Genomic DNA, 17,377 nt, shown 5'->3' on the forward strand with positions numbered 1-17,377 from the left:
TCCCAGGGAGCAATATTTTCATTCCCTTCCTGTCCACCCTTCTCATTTCTCTCATGAATGCAGTTTTAATGGCAGGATTGCAGCTGCTGAAAAGGAAAGGCTGAAAGATAGCCAAAGGCATCAGCTCCAGCGTCACTGATTCTCTCATCCAATGTTCAGAAACTGCCTGCTTGGAATTTAAATCACAAAAATAAACTAGACTAATATTTGTATTTGTGTAACTTACATCCAAATAAACTCTAACCAAAGAACTTCTCATGACTGCTTACCTTTGCATATGCTAGCAATATGGATTCCTCCTTTTCTCACCTGGCGAAAACTTTCCCATCATTCAGAAGTCAGCCAAGCCAGCACGATCTTTCAGAAGCCCATCCCGTGCATGATAACTCTTTATACAGCATGTCGTAAAAGACTATTTACTAGTTCATCTCCCCCAATAGACCATCTGGGTTTTTGTTTTATTTGTTTGTTTGTTTTGAGATGGGGTTTCTCTCTGTTGCCCAGGCTGGAGTGCAGTGGCGCAATCTTGGCTCACTGCAACTTCTGCCTCCTGGGTTCAAGCAATTCTCCTCCTTCAGCCTCCCAAGTAGCTGGGATTACAGGCATGTGCCACCATGCTAGGCTAATTTTTGTATTTTTAGTAGAGACAAGGTTTTGCCATGTTGGCCAGGCTGGTCTCGAACTCCTGACCTCAGGTGATTCACCTGCCCACCTCAGCCTCCCAAAATGCTAGGATTACAAGTGTGAGCCACTGTGCCCTACTGGACCATCTGTTTAGTAACTCTGATGTTTATACCCACTTTTCACACATTAGTTGATTTCCTTTAAGCCAGCAACCACATTAGACCCAGGCAACAGGACACAGAGCCCTATTCCCTGGGATCCCTTGATTTTCAGAGCATGATTCCGGCCTTCATTTAAACCACTCCCCTCACCACAGATAGAGGATTCCCCCACACCAGGGGATGTGCCCATTCAGACCTCATGCTCGTCTTCTAAACCACACACGCAAACTGGCACCACCAGAATGCACTGCCAAACCAGGCCCACACTCTGAGCCCAATTCAGGACCTTCAGAGGTGTTTTCCACATTCAAACTCCTGACAGCTGAAGACCCACGAGGTGTTGCCCCCCTAAGCTGGAGCAGGAGCAGGGGTGGGAGGCAGGAGAACTATCTAGGATGGGGCAGGACAAAGCTTGGACAAGGGTATTCAGACAGACAGGTGTGGGTGAGGCTCCTCACCAAGTGAGGCAAAGCAGAGAGAGAAAGAGCAGGAGTTCACTGCTACGTTCCCTCGAGCAGAGGACACTCAGACTCGGCTCCAAAGCCATCCCCCGTGTGCCGGTGTAGGAGGATGGGAATGATTTTACACAAGGGCTGGCTGCCAGTTATGTTCCTGATATGGGATGCAGGCCTCATGTTCCACTCTCATCACTGCCCATAAATGTTAGAAAGAAGGCATTCTTGAAATTGTTAACCACGTAGTGTATATATTAAGGCTGTTAAATAAGCAAAAATAAAGAATGAATGAATACAAAGCCACAAACATCTCATGCATATATGTACTAATTCAGCAAATCCTTCCTTATCCAGTGCCAAAATGTGTGTTTGGATGTGTGTATATGCATCTGTGTGTGTGTTTCTGTGTGTGTTTGTGTGTGCATCTGTGTGCTTGTGCGTGTATTTGTATGTCATTTGTGTGTGTGTTTGGGTGTGTGTTTCCATGTGCGTTTCTGTATATGTGTGTTTGTGTATCTGTGTGCGCTTGTTTGTGTATCTGTGTGTTTATATGTCTGTGTATGCTTTTTCGTATATGTATATGTGTTTGTGTGTCTGTGTGTGTGTGTGTTTCTGTGGTGAATAAATAGGTGCAAGCTGCTATGGTTTGTGGTTTGGCTTCTGAATTATCAAATTATGTAGTTATTTTAAAATTTAAGTATTATTTAGTTATTAAAAATTAAGTTAAATTACTTAATTATTAAAATTAAATAATAATTAAAATAGAATATTAAAAAAATTCTGACATTCTGTGGATGACAATTTAAGGACCCAGAGGGGCAGCTGGGAGATCAGTTTCACAGCCTGTGATGGCCCTGGTGAGGAATCCCAGGAGGGGCTTGCAGAGCTGAGGGAAATGGGGTTTTTGGAGTCCTTGCTGTCTGTGAAGGACAGACTTGGGAGCTAGAGAGGCTGCAGAGAGGTGTACAGCGAGTGGCTTCAGACTGTATCAACCTGATATCTCTCCCACCTTTCTGTGGTCCTCACCTGGCTTCCTAGAGTTACCAGTGAACTTTAGGTAGACATTTAATAGCCTTAGAAACTTGCTTTGGCATTTGCCTCAGTAGAGCCAAGGATGCAGGATGGCTCTGCACACTGGCTACTCAATTTTGCAAGTACCTGCAAGACTTATATACCCCACATCCCTCCCTTGCTGGCACAGGCAGCTTTCCTCAGCTCCTCTCTGACAGTCCCCACTATATCCCAGATTGCTTTTACAAAGTATAGTGACCATGTGCATATCTCAGCAAAGCAGGTACTAAAGAAGTCTCCAATCGTGCTTCCTTTGCATTCTTGATTCAACTTCTAGGTTGCAAATGAAAAACAAAACAGAACTGACAAAAACCCAAGCTCCTTGAATGTGGCAGTCTCATGAGTTTTTCCTAAAACTGCCTATACCATCCAAACTTGAACTCTAAGCCTGATAGTCAACTTGCCTTGTTTGCACACACTTAATGTGGTTAAAAAATGAATGATGCAGTGGAGATGATGATCATTACGAAGTGAGAAATAAGTTCTGACAAACAGAACAACTCAACAGAGAAAAATTGCGTCAGCAATAGCTGGATCTTAAATAAAAGGGATAGTCTATATATAGAACTCTTATAGTCCCTTTAAATCTTCAGATCCACATGGTACTAATGTATATATTTAAATAAATTAGCATAACCATAGCCTAAAAGAGTCTCTTCCTAACAGTATGCTTTATTTATTCCCAACACTTTGCTGAAAAGTCTCTGTTGGAAGCCCAGGCACTGAGGGAGATGCAATACTGCTTATTCAAAAGCCATTTGAACCACTGACTGTAAGAATGTTATTATGCAAGATATATTGCATCAGACCCAGGATTGCACCATGAAATTAATTCACAAAAGTAGAGTAATTTGTAGTTACTTAGAATGTTTGCCACAGTCCTTTGAATCACCTTCCCTCTGATATTGGAAATGCAATATTTGGAGTACTTGTGAAGGCATTAGACTTGCATTAAGGATGTAAACAAACTTCAGGTGAGCCTTCTAACTCCAAAGGTACACAGATGCTATTGTGTTTCAGAGAGATTGGGCATTAAAGACAAATTGATATAAACTACAAAATACTTGTGTATGTGTCCACCAAGTGAGTCACTAGAAAACAACACGAGAAAACAGGTCATTTTTTAAAAGCAAGCTAAAAGTCGGTGAATTTCAGCTATATACAAAGCAATAATTCCAAAACGCTTTGGAGGACTCAGGGTAGCCAATTCAGTGGTTAGTGTCTTGTAGACAATGTGGTAAAGTTAATTTCAGATATTAATACATTCAAAAATGTGTTTCTCTCTCCTTTTAAGGCAGCCTGACCAATTTGGCCTTTGTTCTCTGCTCTTGCCACTAGATTGATTCAAGGCTAAAGTTGATTGAAGGGAGTTGCCTGCAGACATTGTGGGCAGCCTTCTGAGTAGGACTTTGTAGAGTTCTGTACATTTTATTTGCTCTCTATAACTTACAGTGAATTGAAGGAGGCCACATCCAGAGATCAATCATTTTGAGCAAATATGTTTCCAAAGTTTTTCTACTCTCCATGACTCTTTTTTTCCATTGTGTGTACATATATACCCCACATGAATTATTTTTTCAAAATATATTCACTTAAGGGAGTTGAACAATGAGAACACATGGACACAGGGAGGGGAGCATCATGCACTGGAGCCTGGGGTGGGTGGGGGGCTAGGGGAGGGATGACATTAGGAGAAATACCTAATGTAGGTGACGAGTTGATGGGTGCTGCAAACCACCATGGCATGTGTATACCTATGTAACAAACCTGCATGTTCTGCACATGTAACCCAGAGCTTAAAGTATAATAAAAAAAATATGTATTCACTTAAATACTTTTCTAATGGAATCATTGGAAGGCCTGAATCTTTCAATAGAATTCATCAGCATCCACGGAAACAAGGACAAAGTACAAAAGTACATAGTTTTGAGCAAGAATGAGTTTATTTGGCAACCTCTCATTAAGTGAGAACTGTTCTTAGGATTCTCCCTCCCAAGGTACTATTTTTTGACAGCAGACCAGTATTCATGGAGATCACGTTGTTTTACTTTCCTGTTGAGATGATAAGGATACCCAGGAGTCAATAACGTGTCTCTACAAGTAGATGACTTAGGAGATTTCACCCTCTGGTTTCTACAATTGTCATCATTTGAGGTCAGGATTGCTGCTGCATTCCTAAACTCAATCCATAATTGCTTTAATGAATTTAAAGAATGTATTTACCTACAAATGATCAGGGAGCATTGCAGGAGAAATCAAAAGTACTGCTGGAAGAAAACAAACAGGTAAATCATATATGTGTGTGTGTGTGCGTATATATATAAAATCTTTTTAATATATGACATATATTCTGTAAGTATAATACTATTTGTATAATGTAAAATTATGTGTATTATATAAAACATTATACATATAATATGTATTATATGTAATATTTTTTAAACTCCAGCAGTTAGTTAAGCCTAGACTTTAGATATTAAGTGTTTATTAAAGCCTAAAAATGATTATAATGAAATTATACTTGATTGGATGTTCACAGATCAGAGAACAGTGGTAGCTGAAACTATAAATTTTTATTTTTTGACTGGTTAAAGGCCTCGTCCTCTAATTCTGAAATCTTTACTCTCCTATGTGAATCAATGTCACATTTTAGCATATTACTAAAGACTTGTTAGGCAATGTAGGAAAACTAGAGGCTACAAATATACTTAGCATACATTAAATTTGCATCTAGTTCATCAATCTTAAAAATAAAAACACATGCAAACTGTGTATTCTAGGGAAAAGGTAAAAATACCTTCTATCCAACTGCCTTGCCAACAGCAAACCATGAAATCAACTGGGTGTGAATGCACACGAGGCCACTGCAACAAAATATCTCCTTGTAAAGTAATGAGCAGCAATCTGTCCAGAAGCGAGGAGAAAGAGAAAGTGAAGGCCGTGGAGGAGGAGGAAGAAGAAATACAGAAGTATAAATGTATAAAATAAAAGTGCATGTGCCTTTCTCTAGAGAGCAGCTAAGGGGTCCGGATAGTCTGATGTCAGAACAGTCCCTGCTAGTGGCTGCTTCTACCCTCAGCTGCAAAGCCTGTCACTCACATCCTGCTCTTTGCTTCTCAAGATGCCCTTGCTTCCTGGGCTCCTCCGTCTCCCAGTGCAAATGCTGGATCCCCAGCAAGACTCTACTCCAGACCAGGCACCCTGCTACGATGGAGGAGGAATCTGGCTCAAACCAGCTGCAGCAGATCCACCGGGACTGGGAGAAAAGAGACTGGAGAAAGAGCTCAGTCTGCCTGGGGCTTGCTGTAAGAATGAGGAGAAATGTTTCTTGTTGTCCAGGCAAGGCAGTGGGGAAGTGGGATATTTTAAAAAGCATCAGGGGTTGGGCCTGGCTCAAAGGATCGAAAGATTAAAGTTGAGATTCGTAGGGCACAAGTAATGTGCTATTTCTAGTTAATAAAATGCCTAGGCAAACCTGGGAGATTTGATGTCGTTTTTATTGCTTTCCGAAGGAAGTATCCTGTGAACATTTCCATAATATCTTTTCTAAGCATTTTTATTTTACAAAGAAAATGCAGTGACCCCCTGACCACTTCACATTGTTGGTGTCAGAGAAGAAGTATTACAATAATTAAACTCTAGTTCTTAATGTCCAGATATAAATACATGTATCTATGAGCCACCATAAAGTATATTTGGATATGCAAAAGCTGAAAAAGAAGTCGTATCTTACTGTTTCTCATTTAATTTGGATAATTACATTTTGGTTACATCATGGTAATATTATCAATGTTTTACAAATGCCCTTTGGAAATGACATTTTTGGCCGGGGCAGTGGTTCATGCCTATAATTTCAGCACTTTGGAAGGCTGAGGCCAGAGAATCACTTGAGGCCAGGAGTTCTAGACTAGTGTGGCAATATAGCTAGACCCTGTCTCTACAAAAAAGTTTTGAATTAGCTGGGCATGTTGGCACGTTCATGTAGTTCTAGCTACTCAAGAGGCTTAAGCAGGAGGATTACTTAAGCCCAGAAGTTCGAGTTTACAGTGAACTATCATGGCGCCACTGCACTCCAGCCTAGCCCAGAGTGAGATCCTGTCACAAAAAAAAAAAAAGGAAAAAAGAAGAAATGGCATTTTTAACCATTTTCACATACGTTTCATATGAGCTAAATCAAGAATGGTTTGAATTGCAAGTGTATTCTCCAGCCCTTGTCCATGGTGGTATTGCTGGCAAATATTCATGGCCATGACCAACCTGGCATAGTCTTCATCTTTGCTCAGTGATAAGATGGGCTTCATGTGTGTGGTCTGCTCCTCCTTTGACTCTGTCAAAGCAGATGAATAGTACATCTCTAAAACTCAAGTAGAGCCTGCAGCCTGCACACTCATCATGAGTCCTAAGTTACCAAGGCTTTGTATATGCGTGTATGAAAACAGCATCTTTACATAAATATAAAGGAGTGATAATTGAGACCGCACTTAAGTCTAAAGGAGAAGCAAGCAAAATAAGAGATGCAGGTTTTCTTTATTAAAGCAAGACTCACTGGACTATGCCCCCCTGGCTTTGTAAACGCAAGAAGTGGTGACTGTCCCTGGGTGTCCTTTCTCAGTGTTCCCTGGCAAAACTGAACACCAAGGAGCAGATCGGTGTGCAAAGAGACCCAGAAGCTCCAGGGAGGAATGGGTCCTTCCCTTGCGAAGCTCATCCTTTCCAGTGGGTTGGACTGGATGTGCCAAGGGCCACTGAAAGAAAGGATCCCATGGGAAAGCTCACCATGGAGGAAGGTAGACTGGGGGTGACCAGGACCAGCACCAGGGTCCAGCATTGTCCCTCAGAAGTGTGACCCACAGACCTGGTGTCACAGTCTGCCAGGGATTCACAGGGGTGCTTTCACTTGAAAGAATAATGAATGCAACATCTGCCCAGTACACACATGTAGATGCACGCACATCCCTCATGCATTGGAAAGGTGAAACTTAATGATTTTCAGTAAAAACTCTACATTCATATTCACAACCATGAGGGACTAAAAAACTGTGCATATGTTTTGGATGCTAAATCTGTCAGTTGATCTGTCTGATCACATGTATTTACATTACTTAACATTTTGGCTAACGTAATTTCATGTTATTTCAGGTTTATTATTGTCAAATTTGTGTTAGTATTTCTATTGTGTTGTGTTAGATATTTAATTCACAAAAACTGATTTGTAGAGAAAAAGTAGTTCATCAAAGTATAAAATTAACAATGAAAACTGTAATTAAAATTTTTAATTCTAAGTAATTTTGTAAAAACAAATTGTAAACAGGATTCCAATGTCAGTGGACACTGTGAAGCCATGACAAGTGAAACATTCACAGAGAAACACACCACACATGCAGAATGAAAAAAAATGGTGTAATTAGGAAGTACGAATGTAAATAACACAAAATTGGGTGGGGCTAGCAAACCATTTGCCTATGAACTCCAGTGTATAACTTTTAAGAAACAACTTTGCTATTAAAAAAAAATAGTAATTTTAAAAGTGTTAAATCAACCATACTTTTTGTTTTGGATGGGTAGGAAATAAGTCTTTCTACTATGAATTAGTAAATTATGGTACTTGTGTGAGGAAGAGAACAAAACTACAGAGCAATCATTCAAAGTTCCACTTGCACTACAAAGCAACTGAATGGAAATCATTCTCCAGGTCTATAACAAATGCAGTTCAAATCCTGCTAATGATCAGTGATCTCAATGGCACTCAGGATCACTGCTCCCTGCAGGAAGCATGGTGGCTGGTATCAGTATCCCGCTGGCTTCTTGGGCTTTCCAGAATGCCCACACTCTTCTGCCTCCCTTAGTGGAGTTTTGCCAATCACCTTTGTTCCCAAATTTATTTATGGAAGTTTGGCTCATTATTATAACAGTTTAATTATACTAAATATCATGTTAATGTATGAATAAAGACACAAAGAGTGGTTCCAATGAAAATTAAATTGAATGCTTTCAATAAAAACAAATAAATGTTAATTGCTGAAAATATTTGTAGCAAATCAGATAGGTCTGAAAGACCTAGGGGGTAGAGAATCATATAAATTCAGTGGTACTGTTCATGCCAGTTGTTTCCAAGAATATTTACATTCAGAATCCATGTTAAAGAGTGGTGACAGGCCAGGCTTGGTGGCTTATGCCTGTAATTCCAGCACTTTGGGAGGCCAAGGTGGGCGGATCACAAAGTTAGGAGTTTGAGACCAGCCTGGCCAATATGATGAAACCCTGTCTATACTAAAAATACAAAAATTAGCTGGGCATGGTGGTATGCGCCTGTAGTCTCAGCTACTGGGGAGGCTGAGGCAGGAGAATCGCTTGAACCTGGGAGGCAGAGCTTTTGGTGAGCCGAGATCATGTCACTGCACTCCAACCTGGGTGACAGAGCAAGATTCCATCTCAAAAAAAAAAAAAAAAAAAAAATAGTAGTAAAAGTTAACTTTTTTTGAGTATGCAATAATGGCCAGGTAATGTTCTAAGTACCATACATGTAAGGTAGATACTATTTTTATCCCCATTTTATAGATGAGGAAGCTGAGGCAAAGAAGGATAAAATAATTGGTTTAAAATAACACAGTGAATAAGAGGTAGAGCCAGGACTGAAACCCACATAATCGAGCTACCCTACAGTGTATGCTGGGCTTATGACTGAGATGCTGGAGTCTCTGCCCACACCAGTCCTGCCCAGGCATGCCCCTCGCCTACTGGAGAGAGATGGGCAACAGTACGGGCTCCACTTTTACACGCTATCAAGTGATGGCTGTGGAGGCTGGGACTCAGACTAGTTTTTGAAATAATGGCTCTGAAAAAGCTAGTAAGGCTAGTCCCATAATTTGAAGTGACTGATGTGAGCAATATTTCTCAACAATAAATCCATTCTCATGGAGACCCCAAAAAGCCTGCGTCAAAATATCATATTTTTTAATATTGAAAGATCACGAGGTTCTTAAGAAGATTATTGCAAATAGTTTGATTGTCAACTGTATGGCAGTTTCCTAGTGCTTAATGATTTTCTTCTTTTGTTGGAGCAAAAAAGTCAACAGTGGATTATTAAGCATTAAAATAAAACAAAATACAGACCTTCACCCAAAAGCTGGAATGGAAGTAAAGAAATGCTTCTCTGAGTGAAGTATATCAGAAGAATGGGTAAGAAATCCACCCCACAGCTACTCCCAATTGAAACATCTAAGCACTCCACTTTTAAATTGGATGTCTCAACTTTTCTGAAAAGGTGCTGAAACAAATTTTCACTAAGAACTCTCTATATAGCTTCTGAGTCTATGGTTGAAATAAGCACCCCAGACTGTGACAGAAACATCAGAACTTTGCTGCATTTCTACCAACTTTTAGTAGTGAATCAAAAAAATAATTTTATAGAAATAAAGAAAAGAATATAAAAGAACTGTATGTGGATATTTTGAGCCCTAGGTCTCAAAATATCCACTGTCTAGCCAAGCATTTGAGGCTTGAGGAGGGATTATAAATAATACCTTCCCTCTCCCCCTGTTACATAGTGAGATTAATCATTAGAGTTAACATTATTATGTTTTCTTTTAATTATATTAAATTTATGATAGCTACTAAATTTTTTTCTTTGTAAACCAACCAAAAATCAGTACTCTTGGTGGCTGCCATCTTTGCTGTTTGGGAGCCTTCACTGGTGATACCTCCAGGTACTGGAAAAACTGAGGAGACTAGGGACCACAGCAGCCCTACACAGTAGTGGCCAGACTGTTAAAAGAAAAACAAACAAACAAAAAGAGCAACAACAACAACAACAAAACCCACTAAAATTCCATCCAAAAGTCAGCAACCTCAAACATCACAGGTAGATAAACCAATAAAGATGAGAAAGTATCAGTGCAAAAATGTTGAAAACTCAAAAAGTCAAGAGTGCCCACTTTCCTCCAAATGACAGCAACACCTTTCCAGCCAGCGAACAGACCTGAGCTGAGGCTGAGAGGGCTGAAATGACAGAAGTAGACTTCAGAATGTGGATTGAAATGAACTTCGCTGAGCTAAAGGAGCACATTGTAACCCAGTGCAAGGAAGCTAAGAATTATGGCAAAACAATTTAGGAGCTGACGGCCAAAATAGCCAGTATAGAGTGGAACATAACTGACCTGATAGGGCTAAAAAACACTACAAGAACTTCACAATGCTATCACAAGTATTAATAGCAGAATAGACCAAGTGGAGGAAAGAATCTCAGAGCTTAACGACTTGCTTTCTGAAATAAGAGAGGCAGAGAAAAATAGTGAAAACGGAAAAAAAAGGAATAAACAAAACCTCTGAGAAATATAAGATTATGTGAAGAGACCAAATCTATAACAGATTGTGAAAGAGACAAGGAGAATGGAATCAATTTGGAAACCATATTTTAGGATATCATCCAGGAGAACTTCCCCAACATAGCTAGACAGGCCAACATTCAAATTCAGGAAATGCAGAGAACCCCGTAAGATATTCCAAGAGAAGATCATCCCCAAGACACATAATCATTACATTCTCCAAGGTCGAAATAAAGAAAAATGTTAAGCAGAGCCAGACAGAAAGACCAGGTAACCAAAGAGGGAAACCCATCAGACTAATGGTGAACCTCTCAGAGGAAACCCTACAAGCCAGAAGAGATGGGGGGGCAAATATTCAAAAATCTTAAAGGAAAGAAATTCCAACTGAGGATTTAATATTCACCTAAATTAAGCTTCATAGGCGAAGGAGAAATAAGATCTTTTTCAGACAAGCAAATGCTGAGGAAATGTGTTACCAGCAGACCTAACACTAAATATGGAAAGGAAAAACCATTGGCAGCCACTACAAAAACACACCGAAGTACACAGACCAGTGACACTATGAAACAACCACATAAACAAGTCTCCAAAATAACCAGCTAACATCATGAAACAGGATCAAATACACACATAACAACACTAACCTTAAATGTACATGGGCTAAATGCCCCAATTAAAAGACAGAGTAGCAAGCTGCATAAAGTACTATTGGTATGGTGTCTTCAACAGACCCATCTCACAGGTGAAGATACACATAGGCTCAAAATAAAGGGATGGAGGAAAATTTATGATACAAATGGAAAACAGAAAAAAACAAGCAATTCTAGTTTCTGACAAAACAGACTTTAAACCAACAAAGATCGAAAAAGGAAAAGAAAGGTATTACATAATGGCAAAAGGTTCAATTCAACAAGAAGAGCTAACTATAGTAAATATATGTGTACCCAACACAAGAACATTCAAATTTATAAAGCAAGTTCTTAGAAACCCCCCCAAGAGACTTAGACTCCCACACAATAGTAGTAGGAGACTTTAACACCCCACTGACAATATTAGACAGATAATTGAGACAGAAAATTAACAAAGGTATTCAGGAACTGAACTCAGCTCTGGATAAAGTGGATGTGATAGATATCAACAGAACTCTCCACTGAAAAACAACAGAATATATATTCTTCTCATCACCACACAACACTTGCTCTAAAATTCATCACATAATTGGAAGTAAAACACCCCTCAGCAAATGCAAAAGAACTAAAATCATAACAAATAACAAACAGTTTTTCAGAACACAGTGCAATCAAGTTAGAACTCAAGATTAATAAATTCACTTAAAACCATAGAACCATATGGAAGTTGAAAAACCTGCTTCTGAATGACTTTTTGGTAAATAATGAAATTAAAGCAGAGATCAAGAAGTTCTTTGAAACTAACGAGAACAAAGATACAATGTACCAGAATCTCTGGGATGCAGCTAAAGCAGTGTTAAGAGGGAAATTTATAGCACTAAAATGCCTACATCAAAAAGCTACAAAGATCTCAAATTAGCAACCTAATATCACAATTAAAAGAACTAGAGAACCAAGAACAAACAAACCCCAAAGCTAGCAGAAGACAAGACATAACCAAGATCAGAGCTGAACTGAAGGAGACAGAGAAAAATCCCTTCAAAAATTAACAAATCCAGGAGCTGTTTTTTTGAAAAAATTAATTAAATAGATAGACTGCTAGCTAGACTAATAAAGCAGAAAGAAGAGAGGAATCAAATAAACACAATCAGAAATGAAAAGAGGATACTACCACTAAACACATAGACATACAAACAATCATCAGAGAATATTATAAATACCTGTATGCATACAAACTAAAAAATCTAGAAGAAATGGAAAAATTCCTGGACATATACACCCTCCCAAGACTGAACCAGGAAGAAACTGAATAGAAACTGAAGAGACCAATAATGAGTTCTGAAATTGAGGCAGTAATAAACAGCCTACCAACCAAAAAAACCCCAGAACCAGATGGATTCACAGCTGAATTCTACCAGAAATACAAAGAGCTGGTACCTTCTTTCTACTAAAACTATTCCAAAAAATTGAAAAGCCAGGACTTCTCCCTAACTCATTCTATGAGGCCAACATCATCCCGATACCAGAACCTGGTAAAGATACAACAAAGAAAAGTTAAACATTGATGCAAAAACACTCAACAAAATACTGGCAAACTAAATCCAGCAGCACATCAAAAAGCTTATCCACTGCTATTAAGTAAGCTTCATCCCCAGGTGCAAGGTTGGTTCAACATACACAAATCAATAAATGTGATTCATCACATAAACAGAACTAAAGACAAAAACCACATGATTATCTTAATAGAGTCAGAAAAAGTCTTCAGTAAAATTCAACATTCCTTCATGTTAAAAAAAACTCTCAATAAACTAGGTATTGAAGGAACATACCTCAAAATAATGAGAGCCATATATGACACACCCACAGCCAATATCATACTGAATGGACAAAAGCTGGAAGCATTCTCCTTGAAAACTGGCACAAGACAAGGATGGCCTCTGTCACTACTCCTATTCAACATAGTATTGGAAGTTCTTGCCAGGGCAATCAGTCAAGGGAAAGAAAGAAAGCGTATTCAAATAGGAACAGAGGAAGTCAAACTACTTTTGTAGATAGCATGGCCCTATGTCTAGAAAACCCCATTGTCACTGTCCAAAAGCTTCTTAAGCTGAAGAGCAACTTCAGCAAAGTTTCAGGATGCAATATCAATGTGCAAAAATTACTAGCATTCCTGTACACCAATAACAGGTGAGCCGAGAGCCAAATCATGAATGAACTCTCATTCACAATTGCCACAAAAAGAATAAAATACTTAGAAATGCAGCTAACCAGGAAGTAAAGGACCTCTTCAAGGAGAACTACAAACCACTGCTCAAGGAAATCAGAGAGGATATAAACTAATGGAAAAACATTCCATGCTCATGGATAGGAAGAATCAATATCATGAAAATGACCATACTGCCCAAATCAATTTATACATTAAATGCTATTCCCATTAAACTACGATTGATATCCTTCACAGAATTAGAAAAAAACTATTTTAAAATTCATATAGAACCAAAAAAGAGCCTGAATAGCCAAGACAATCCTATGCGAAAAGAACAAAGCTGGAGGCATCATGCTAACCAAATTCAAACTATATTACAGGGCCACAATAACCAAAAACAGCATGGTAGTGGTACAAGAACAGACACATAGACCAATGGAACAGAATAAAGAACCCAGAAATAAGACTGCACACCTACAACCACCTGATCTTCGACAAACCTGACAGAAACAAGCAATGAGGAAAGGATTCCCTATTTAATAAATTGTACCTGGAGAACCGGCTAGCCATATGCAAAAAAAAAAAAAAAAGAAACTGGACTCCTTCCTTACGACATATATAAAAATCAACTCAAGATGGATTAAAGACTTAAATGTAAAGCCCAAAACTATAAAAACCCTAGAAGAAAACCTAGGCAATACTATTCAGGATATAGGCACAGGCAAAGATTTCATGACAAAGATGCCAAAAGCGATTGCAAAAAAAGCAAAAATTGACAAATGGGATCCAATTAAACTAAAGAGCTTCTGCACAGCAAAAGAAACTATCAACAGAGTAAACAGACAACCTACAGAATGGAAGAAAATTTTTACAGTCTGTGTGCATCTGACAAAGGTCTAATATCCAGCATCTATAAGGAACTTAAATTTATAAGAAAGAAACACATAACCCCATTAAAAAGTGGGTAAATGACATGAACAGACACTTCTCGAAAGAAGATGTACATGTAGCCAACAGATATGAAAAAAAGCTCATCGCTGATTATTAGAGAAATGCAAATCAAAACCACAATGAGATCTCATGCCAGTCAGAATGGCTATTATTAAAAAGTCAAAAAACAACAGATAGGGGTGAGGTTGTGGGGAAAAAGGAATGCTTTTACACTGTTGGTGGGGGGTGTAAATTAATTCAACCATTGTGGAAGACAGTGTGGCAATTCTTCAAAGACCTAGAGGCAGAAATACCATTCGATCCAGCAATCCCATTACTGGGTTTATACTCAAAGGACTATAAATCATTCTATTATAAAGGCACATGCACATGTATGTTCATTACAGCACTATTCACAATAGCAAAGACCTGGAATCAACATAAATGCCCATCAATGATAGACTGTGTAAAGAAAATCAGCGAATGCTACAAAGCAAAACTTGCCTTCCCAGAGAGTTGGTTGTTAAACATTTTACTAGCCCATGGCAAAAATTCATTTCTCTCTTTCTCTCTCTCTCTCTCACACACACACACACGCACACACGCATGCACACACGCACACACGCACGCACACACACAGAGAGACCTTGTGCCTTCTCCAATTGTAAGCTTTGGCATCCTTGACTGAAGGCTTAGCATATCAGACTACCAAGTCAGTATTAACCAAGAGTTTTAGCAAGCTTCAAAAATACCACTAAAGGGAGTCTGAAATGTATCTTATTGTTTCAAATTCACGGTGTTTGAGATTATCTCACCAAAACACACTTCCCTTTTACCACACCAATTATGCCCATAAGATGTTTCTAACACTATGTACATTGCATCTCCCATTTCCCAAGAACTTTCTTGCCCTAACTCCCCGTTAGCTTGGCAGGGCTCTGACAACCTGGCAGCTCTTGCCAGTGTTATTGCCCTTGCTCCTGGTCAGCAGGGGACCACCGCAGAGTCAGCTGAGCATTAATCCCACCTGATGACCATGGCAGCCACCTCCCCCGCCTGGAACCACCCTGGATATCATGGCTCTCAGGTCAAAAGCAGAGCTCTGCGCCACCTGGAGTTACTTCATTTACATGACTGGGGTCATTATCTAGAGACTGGTTCTAACAAAGGGCAATTTCCTGATCTGCCCTCCCTCCAAACAGCTTCCTCTCCTTAACTTCCCATCTCACACTGAATTGCCTATAGGATGCCTCAAAGCAGACATTGCCCAACCTACAAAATTAACTCTGTCATTTCTGTCCTCCCTTCCCTGGAAGACCATATACATAATATGGAACATATCAGAATTCTACTCAAATAATTACGGGATGTTAATGAAGCTTTTGTATTGTTATTACTGATCCTCCTTAATCAACCAGTCAGTACCTCTTGTCCTTCACAGCACGTTCAACCCCATGCCCGAGGGTTGAGAAAAGTGCAGCAGGCATGTGCACTTGGCTCTCTGCCCTTATAGTCTGACCTGGGAGAAGGGCACAGAACCATGTGGCTCTTTGGGAGGGCTGGGGATTCGATTTGAGTGTTTTCATTCTTTTCAGGGGGTCTTACGTTTTTCATCACATTGAATTCCTGTAGTTTTCTATAAGCAATGTTTTAAATACCAGTTATTTCAGAGTAATTTGATGCCAAAAAAAGTGTCCTTGAAATTCTGTTAATCCTTTATGGCTACCAACAAAATAATGCATTTCAAGACTACCCACAAAATATTGCATTTCTAATCAAGAGATAAGCGTTGCTGCAGAGACCCACAAAAGAAAAACTCAATGCCAACTCCAAAAGTTGCCAAAGGAGGATTCCTTCATGGACATGTGTGGTTTTTCCCCTGAAACTCGCCCTAGTCCTGTTGGCAACAGCCTCTTCCTTCCTCCCTCTACTGGCCACTGACAATGCCCTTCTGAGTACAATACTGATCACTGTTTGCATCTTATTAGTTTGCACTGATCATTTCCTGCATATTCTTAGACTATAAACTTTCTTTAGACAGCATAAATACCCTTCCTACCTCGCACTCCCCATTCCCTGCTCTCTGCCTGGCCCAGAGAAGGCGCTCAGTAAATACTAACCTAATAAATAGATGAACTAACAGTGCTTTGCCCTGATTCCCATATGTTCTTCAAAAAAAAAAAAAATCTATGCTTGTAGTCATAATTTAGATTATCTAGCAGGAATTAAGAGCTGTTAGGTACTCGACTGAAAATATGAAATAAGCCTCTAAGGATTTCAGCCTAAGAGAGGGCCCCAAGACGCAAAATAGAGAGAAAACGGTTCCAGTTCCGATCGTCATTAAAATCCCAAGTAACCTTGAGCCACTCTCTTTACCTCCCCGAGAGACAATTTTCTCACTTATAAAATATAGATGATGAATAAGATGCTTTTCTAAGCCTCAGAATCTTAGCAAATGTTGTCCATTCTTAATAAACCCTAAATATAACTTCTGTGAATTGTTTTGGCAAAAAGTAAAACTACCCAAATAAATGACCTGATAGTTTTGCATTTTCTCTTCTTGTGTTTACAGAGATAATTAAATATTGATGATATTCAGTTTAATAACCAAGATGTCATTGTAGCCAAGGAACTTTTAGCTTTTCTTTATCAGAGACTTTCTTTTCTAGGATGGGGAAAAACATAAAAATTTTTGAAAAATGGGCTCCAAAAGCAAATAGGAAGTTGACAACTAAGAATAAGCAAGATGGTGATTTTACTCGTAGAAGTATGTCCCTCTATGTTCTTTCTTTCAGTGTTAGATTATAAAAATGTGTTTGTTTTCTGTTCCTCAGCCCCAGGTCTCTGAAAACAAAAAGAATGAAAGTATTTTTACCTTTTTTAGCTGTGAAGTGATAGCGTTCTCCTTCAACTTTTATCAGCTTCAAAATATTTTCTTATTTTTAGTTTATTTATCCAGGATAACAAATCAACTCAC

The sequence above is a fragment of the Symphalangus syndactylus genome, chromosome 9 (genome assembly GCF_028878055.3).
Source record: "Symphalangus syndactylus isolate Jambi chromosome 9, NHGRI_mSymSyn1-v2.1_pri, whole genome shotgun sequence".
Lineage (NCBI taxonomy): Eukaryota > Metazoa > Chordata > Mammalia > Primates > Hylobatidae > Symphalangus > Symphalangus syndactylus.